The following is a 9116-nucleotide window of genomic DNA, read 5'->3' on the forward strand; positions in this document are numbered from 1 at the left end:
CTGAGATACTGCTGAGGTCCTGGCTCTCAAAATAGCTTTAGTAGGCTGCAAATTTTCATTGTTGTTTATTGCTTTGTTTATGATGCAAATCTTCGGGACCATTCTAATGAATCTGTTGTCAAACTGCAACAAAAGCATTTGTCTGATGCCAGGTTTTGTTGCATCTGCCTCAGGTGTGGTGTAAGAACTTTAATAATTGTTTCCTTTCTCCAGCAAAGGAGCAGCAGGACCTGTGGAGAGTAGGATCATGAATAAAAGTAATATTAGGTCTAAAGGATGGAAGAGAAGCTTGCAGCACTGTGTCTCCCTTCTGCCTCTTCTATAAACTTTTTGTTTAGTCTTAATGAAATCCTAGGAGTGCTGTATACCTCCTTTTCCCCATTTGTGTAAAGGTTGATCTCTGGGATTACAAAGCTCAGAAGCATAAGAAAGGGTATTCTTCTCATGTCAGACCCTCCAAGATAAGGTGCTACGGGAAATGAAAGAGATCATTTTTATTTTATCATGTCTTTCAGCACCTAGGATTGGAAACATTCAGTTAAGCAGTGTTACTCAGTGCAGTTGTTGAATGTCTGGCACAGGGATGAAACAAATTCCTAGATAGATGCATAATCATACCGAGATAGGGCGCACTGTAGCTGCAATGAGCGTTGGCTGTTTTAACCTGGAGGTCTGTGCTGATTCACCTGTATAGCTGTGGACTGGAGTGGGCTCTAAGGCTGTGTGAGTAGTCCTAGAATTACAGAATCACAGAATGGCTTGGGTTGGAAGGGGCCTTATTCCAGTTCCAATTCCCTGCCGTGGGTAGAGTTGCCAACCTATAGATAAGGCTTCCCAGGGCTGCATCCAACCTGACCTTGAATGCCTCCAGGGATGGGGATCCACAGTCCTTTGTACTGCAGTGTCCTCATAGACAGTGAGCAGAGGAGGATGGATGGGTAGATGCCATCTGTTCATTCTTCTGAGCAATCTGCTACTGAGTACTCCCTTTTAAATGTATTTTCAGATTTGGCATGTCTTCTAACAGTGAAGACAGGTGATTTACATCAGAAAGTGCCTAGAAATTCTTGTGGAGGTAATCATTGTTAGAAGAATGTTGGCAAAAATGCCCATATTTCAGCTTTTCCAGGAGATTTTCAAGAAAAGGGTAGATGTTGCACTGAGTGGCAATGGTTTAATGGTATGATGGTGATGGGTTGGTGATTGGACTAGATGATCTTAGTGGCCTTCTCCAACCTTAATGATTCTATGATTTTCAGGATCTTCTTTCCTAGGTCAAGTATCATGCGCCATTGAATTCAGATTAATTTCATGTGCCAGGGTGTGAAAAGTGGCCTTCACTTTCCCATAACCACTGTGGTCTGTCCCTGGCAGGGGAGCCCTGTGTGGAGCTAGGACTGTGCCTGAGTTCAAGGTTCATTAATTTAGTAGAAAACCAAAGTATAAAATACTCCCTTAGCCAGATGGGGAGAGGAAGAGAGAGCTAATGCAGTAACCCAGATAAAGCCAGAAGAGAGGCAATGCAAAGCTTTTACAAATTAGGGTATGGGAACAGATTCAGTACCTACACTTAGAAAAAAAAAATCTCTTTTTCAGAAAACAAGAGCAGTGCTGATTGGAATAGTACAAATTGTGCCAAAGTTGACAGACATGGAAAATGACTCAATCCTTTCTATTTGTTCCTGATTTTTGGCAGTATTTTGGTTTCTATGGAAATGCTCTCTTAGGGATGAGGTCCATCCCATCACAGGAGGGTCATTCAAGGCTAGCTTGGGGGGCGAAGAGGAGAGGGCACTGATGTGGAGTGTACATGGATAACAAGCCATGAAGTTCAGTTTTTCCATGGGCCATAAGAAAGCTGTGGGTTGGCCTGGAGCTTGAGAGGCCTTGGCTGTCAGGATGGTGATCTGCCCCGTGACAAAGCCCATCCTTGGGTGGATAGAGGTGGGAGAAAGGCACAGCTGCTGCCACAGTTCCAGACACTGCCTCTGAACAACCCGGAGCTGCCAGGAGCTCCTTGAGTCTGAAGTTGTAGCACTTAACTCCCTAGAACACTGTGCATGTTTGTGTACCTGCAATAGCCATTTACTAAATCGTTTGTAATCCTGGCATGCTCCTCAGCCTGCAGATGAAAAGGGAATTTCAATCCAAGATGGGGTTTGCCACTGTGTTGCAATAATTATTCTTTTCTGTGCATCATTTCTGTAAGGCTCTGTCAATCAAAAAGTTCAATGTCTTCATTATTCTGTAGGTGCATGTCATGCTTCAGGGGAACACTAGCAGGCTCTGTGTTGGGACTTGCCCCAAACAGCAATAGAGGTAGCTTCACTGAGAATCAACAGGAGCTTATCTGTACTACAGGTCTTTTCTGGAACGTCAAAGTAACATCTTAAGTTCAGAAGCCCTTAATGAACGCAGCAGACCAAATGCTGCTTCAGAATATGTATGCGCGGCTCCTATTGAAGTCAGTGGGCACTCTGCCCACATTTGAGATAAGAATCTGGCTTGTAGCAAAGCTTAAAGAAGTATGCACTGTTTTAATGGACTGTTGCATACGACAGAATTTATTTTTAAGCTATTTTCACTTATTTCTAATGTAATCAGTACATTTCTGTGTTTTTTTTTTTTTCTCCTGCTACGTCTTCTACAAACCAGCTTAATAAGGTATAGAAATGGAAATAAAGCAATCCAAACAGATTGTTTATTGTGGTTTCTTTAAGGCAATGTCAAGATATTTTACAAGCTTGCAAAATTACATTTATTACACTCCAATCATCTGGCAGACCATAAACACTCCTGAATATTTCTGTTGGAAGAATGGCTTTTTTTTTTTTTTTTAAACTTAGATAGAGAATATGAGTTTGTTTGAAGAATGAGTGAATTTGCCTTAACATCTTTTCATTTTCCTTTAATTTGGCCTGCTTGGCCTTTAAGAGCTGTGCCTCTGACATCTGTTTTTTCTTTACTGACACCATTCAGGCAAGTAATCAAGAAGTCTGCCATTGCCTTGCACTGCACGAAACTCATGTGTCTGTGTGTTCTAAATTACAAAGTTTTTTCAAGGACAAAAATGGTGGTGAGATGTAGGAAAGAACTGATGAAAAAGGATTAACAGGGTAACAAATAAAACAATTTCCAAATCTAGTATGTCAAAATAATAGGAGGAAAGGAAACACGGATAGGGAAAAGAAAGGAAAAAGGAAAAGAAAAAGGAAAGAAAAGAGAAGAAAAAAGAGGAAAAGAAAAGAAGAGAAAAAAAAGAGAAGAAAAGAGAGGGAAAGAAAAGAAAAGAGAAGAAAAGAGAGGGAAAGAAAAGAGAAGAAAAGAGAGGGAAAGAAAAGAAAAGAAAAGAAAAGAAAAGAAAAGAAAAGAAAAGAAAGAGAAAAATACAAATAGGAATGTTGTAATGAAAAATATACAAGGATGACATATTAAACTTTCAGGTGTGAGTCCATTTCCTCTCACAAAACCTGAACAAGGGGTTTTTGGGATATTGTACCTGTCTGGGAATTGAGGCATAATAACCCTAAGGCAGAAAGTGAGTTTAGATCACAGACACCAGCAGGGATGCTGCATCATATCTGAGGACCTTTTTACAATGTTTGTATTTCAGATGATGCTGATCCTTGTCCTGCAGCAAAGGACAGGTAATTCTGATCAATATCTGGAATTCTTGGGCGTCACCGAGATGTGCCACTTACCGTACATGCAATCTGTAGGCAAATGTTCTACAAAAATGTGTCAAATATCTGCAATCACATTTGTTAAATCCATGGGAAAAGACAGAGCGAATGCAGCCTTTTGTGTAACACTTACACTTGGGAGCAGCCTGTGACGTGAGCAAGTAAAAAAAGGTTCTAAAAGGTTCCTGAAGGACAGACTCACAGTGTCAATGACAAGTCTTGGAGCTTCAAGCTTTTCTTAAATTCGTATTTTAAGACTTCAGTATAATTATAACTGTGCTTAATGCCACTGTCAGCCTGTGAGCAAGCCAACTAGGCACAAGGTGTTTCTTTGAGAATGACAGAATAAGTCATGTGTTTGTGCATGCAGAATGTACCATTCTCTGTGATTTTTCTATTAGAATCAAGATATTTGGTGTTTCTTTCCTTCAAAGTCTTATCACTATGAGATTGGCTCAAAAAGACACCTATAAATGTTATTTCTGAGCTATTATAGTTTTAGATTTATATTAAGATTGATAATTATAAGCATTTGAGTTCTAGTCGTATGGGTTGGCATGGGGAGGACAGGTGGACAATATTGAAGAAAATCTCATATCATAATTTGGATAATGAAGAGACAGAGGTGAGTCATCAACAGCATTACTCCCAGCTGACTTCTTTTAATGTTGTATGTTGAACCATCCCATCTCTCACATCGCACTCACATGAGCTGAAGATGAAGAAAAAGGATGCTTTCACACGCTGCGGTTACAACCTGCAGTTCTTTAAGGGAAACAGATCTGCAAAAGTGCAGAGGAATAGTATCACTGGATGCCATAAAGTTGTTAGAAAGAGCAGATGTGTGAGTTGGAGCCTCTCTATCACTCTCTATCCAGCGGCTCTGGATTTTGTGGGCCTAAATCAGAGGCACTCCAAATTATGCACTATTTTGGAGGGCAATATCCATAATATTTTTCCTGGTGAAGAGATGTTGTATCAAACACATAGGCCCGATGCCTGTTTTTTGGTCAGATGATGCAAAGAGATTAGACTGCTGTGACTGCAGAGCCAATGGGAGACTGCAAGTTTGTATTTCTCACTCCAAGAAGGGGACATCTGTTAGCAAGTCTTTGTGAAATAAATATTGACAGATGTAAACACACACACAAGTTCTCAGAAATATAAGTGTAGCAAGTGGAAATCTGTTTCAAAATATTTACAGCATAATTTAAATAAGCTGAAAAGCAGGTAAGAGAAACACAATATAAACAAAGGAAGGATCTGAGCAGAAAGGCTTTTGTCATAAAAATACAAGGATGATTTAGAGACACGATTACCATCAATAAAAGACAGGAAAACAGAATTACCAGACCTAAAACACAATCAGGGTTTGAAAGGTGCCCAGGCAATTTAACAGCTCAGGAAAAAGAAAAAAAACCTGACCGAAGAAAAAGGTTTTTGCAAGGCGTTGGCACATTCCAGTAACAGACACAGAAAAGAAGAAAGGACAAACACTGGAAAAAAGATCACTCGTCATCCAATCTCACGGACTTGAGTGGGATGGATTTTTGAGAGTGATACGGGGTTTCAATTACGGGAAGTTTTGTCCTGCTGCTTTCTCTGTTAGTGTTTCCAATACAATCAGCACAAGTTCTTGCAAGGACCCTGAGCCTTAAGCCAAGAACTGTTACCTGCTCAGCGGTTTAATATTCTCTGGGCTGGGATTTCTGCCAGGAGAACATATGAGTGAAGTGAGGATGAGAATATTTGTTATTCATCCATGCAGAAAGTATTTCCATGAGAACCTAGCAAACTGAAAGCAAAATTGAAAGAAAAGGAGATAAATAGGACAGATGAACTAGTCAAGAGGATTCTATGAATGCTTAAGTTCGGTACAGCTAGTTTTGTTTTGTTTTGTTTCTTTTCCCAAGTTTTTTTTTTTCCCTTCATTTCGTCAAGGTATACGAGATCTGAAGAGACCAGGAAAAAATGTGTTTTGTGTTGTGCTTCTATTTTTTTTTTGTGTGTGTGTGTCTTTTTAACAAGCACTCCTTAAAGATGGATTCATCTTGGCTTGTCCATTGCTGATTTTAGCTAGAAAAATTGGGAAGTACCATCCAGGAACTGCTATAGTTGTTGTTCCTCACGCTCAGCTGGTGCCTACCACTTTTAAGCTTCATAAGCTCTCCTCACAGACTATCTTTCTACTGTGCTCATGGGAGGCTGATGGAAGTTTCAGAAGCTATGCACAGCTGCAGCCTGTGGAGATGGGGATGCATCTTCTTGGTGTTTTGAAGCCTTGAGAATCAACCTCATGATGCTTGAATATGGAATTAAGGAATTCTCAGAGAAGGATGGCTTTAGGTTCAGATGTGTATATGCCAGCCTTGGTTTCTTCAGCTGGGAGATTAACAGCAGCAAGACAAAATACATGTGTGCACTCAGGCTTTTTTAATAGATCTGGAGAGGGTAGCAAGGCTGTTTTCCTATCTGCTGTGCTTTGTCCCGCAGTCTCGCTCTGGTTAATTGGTTAACTCTTGTTTCTTTGAAAGTACTTTGACTCACCACGTGAACATTGTAAGTATAATAGAATCAGGCTGTTTAAGAGTGTATCTGGAAGTGGTGGTAAACAGTCCATACTCCGCTCTGCAGTTCATTACATCTGTGGGTTGTAGTGAGTTCCAGTCCACTTTTGGATGAGCTGAATATGGAAGTGCTGGTTATTTGTTGCTTTCTTGAGACATTCACATTGTTTATTAAATGGAAGGCATTATACAGTGTACAACTGAAAGTACCACAATATAACTATCCCAGAAAGGACTGCTCTTCTGGCATCAGCTATAGGTGCCCTTTCATCACAGACTGAAGTGGGAAAGTAGGGGGAATCTGTGATCAGAAGAGTTTTGCTGTGCCCAGGACCTCCACCAAAGTCACATTTGACAATAACTTGTAAGAAAAATGAGAGATGGAGACCAGGTCCTGGAAATTCACTGAATGGGAACCCTGTGTAACTGGTGGGAGGGAAGGATGCATTGAAGGGTGATGAGACTGTTTTGGATCATGGATAAATTTGGACAAGGTGAGATATACTCGGATCTGCCCTCAGCACCAGAAGCTTAGGGATGCTGTGCCAGTGAAACCAGAAATAATAGCTGTTAAAGGGAGCTAGAAGTATCAAAAAGACATGGACAAGGCATCTTGGTGGTGTATGTCTCTTCAGTCCTGCTTCCAGTTTTCCAGTCCTAGCTTTAATCCTTTGGAAATCAGATATTGGTGCAACAGATGTTGTTCTTTTCCCCTAATGTTTTCAGATTAAATAAATAAATGAATAAATAAAGTTTATATGGAGAAAAAAATAAATGGGAACGGGATGAATGGCGAGGTATTATAGAAGGGACAGCATTTACTTCTATACCCAGGGACTACTGATCCACAGGGCTGCAGGGCTCACCAAGCTGCAAGAATCAGCATGGACGAGCATGAGGAGGGCCCCCCCTGGGCAGTGCCTCTTTATAGAGAGTATAAAAGTCGTGTGAGCCTGCAAGGACAACATTTGGAATGTGCACCCGAACCTCACTGCAAATTGTAGGGTGCTGTGTTGTGAGCACTCTTGGGTCCCTTTAAACCTCTCAGGCTTTGTGTCTGTGTTAACAAACAATTCATTCACATTTTGCTATTTAGAGGAAAAGCACAGAATAGACTTGGTTATTTGATATTAATTATTTAACAAGTATAAAAGCGTATTCAAGTCCCTAATCTCCTTTTGAGCAGGCAGGCATGCTCATGTTCAAATAGTTGCATAACTTGCCCATCTCTAGTTGACAAACCTTCCTAACTTTGTTTTCAGATCTCATGCAACTCCACCCCCAGCCAAGCTATGTGCATAGTTGGTCTGTCAGCCAAGCTATGTGCATAGTTGGTCCGTATTACAGCTTGCTGTTAGCCTCATCCTCCTTTCACTGTTCTTCCTGCAGTTGGTTGCCTGTGTTTTGCAGGTCTACCTGTTCAGGAAAGGGCTGCCCAACATCTGTGCATCTCTGAGCACCTTGGGTGGATCTTGGTAGAACAAATGGATTGAAAAAATTCACAATGAAAATTTGTACTAACTTGAGATGTAAGAGATTTGCTGGATCTTGCTTTGCCTCTCTCCATAGAATCATAGAAGAGATTGGGTTGGTAGGGACCTTAAAGGCCATAAGGCTCCAAACCTCTGTTGTGGGCAGGGCTGCCACCCGCTAGACCACATACTAGAGCAGGCAGCCAAGGGTCCAATCCAGTCTGACCTTGAACAGCTCCAGAGATGGGGCATCCACAACCTCTCTTGTCAACCTGTTCCAGTGCCTTACTGCCCTCTGAGTAAAGAATTTCCTGCAAACATCTAACCTAAATTTCCTTTCTTTTAGTTTAAAACTATTCACTGTTTTCCTATCATTATCAGACCATGTAGAAAGTTCCTGCTTACAAGCTCCCTTCAAATTCTGGAAGGCCAAAATGAGGTCTCCCCGCAGCCTTCTCCTCTCCAAGCAGAACAAGCCCAATTCTCTCAACCTGTCTCCGTAGGAGAGATACTCCAGCCCCATGACCATCTTCGTGGCCCTCTTCAGAACCACTCCAGCAGTTCCACATCCTTCTTGTGCTTTGGGTCTCAGATCTGGACACAGTAATCCTAATGGAGCCTCACAAGGGCAGAGTAGAGAGGAACAATCCCCTCCCTCTCCCTGCTGCCATCCTTTTGATGCAGCCCAGGATACACCCATTTTGGGTTGCACACGCACACTACTGGCTTGTGTCCAGCTTTTCATCCATTGGGACACCCATATATCTAGATATGTATCTATATATGTGTAGGTCTGTGTTTGCTATATTTATCTGTGTGTATATTTATCTGAACAGTTGGTGTATGGTATCAGGAGTGTGTTGGTCCTGCATATGGTGAAATGAGGGCAGTGCTGGTAATAACAAGTGTTTCTAACTGGCCAATCCTTCTCTTGACTATTCACATCTTCTGTTTAAAGAAAACTGACCAAATCAGTAGAGTCACAGAGGATTCAAATAAAAGTAAAGCCTGGGCTGAGCCTGATACCGGGAATTTTGCTGAATTAGGCATAAATTAGATGTTATCTCTCAGCCAGTTAAGATGATACTGAAAGCAGATACTTCAAACTGTTTACAGTGTGTGAGAGTTTCTAATCTCCTTTCATATAATTTAGAATCCATCCCAGAGCCAAGGTTGTGGTTTCAAGGCATGGATGGAACAGATACTGGATTTCTATGGGTGTTGGGGAAGTGAAGGAAATAAAGCAGTCTTCCAGCTCTGTGCATTATCGTCACAAACAATAGCCTGCTGGCACAAAACAAGTTTTAATTGATTGTTGCTATTGATTTTACAGGAAGCAAAGCAGAAGAAATACAACTTGATTTTTGTAAGCCGAGGTGACCTGAAAAACACAA

Source organism: Centrocercus urophasianus, unplaced genomic scaffold (genome assembly GCF_019232065.1).
Source record: "Centrocercus urophasianus isolate 14NV4802_14NV808 unplaced genomic scaffold, USGS_Curo_1.0 seq_16, whole genome shotgun sequence".
Classification (NCBI taxonomy): Eukaryota; Metazoa; Chordata; class Aves; order Galliformes; family Phasianidae; genus Centrocercus; species Centrocercus urophasianus.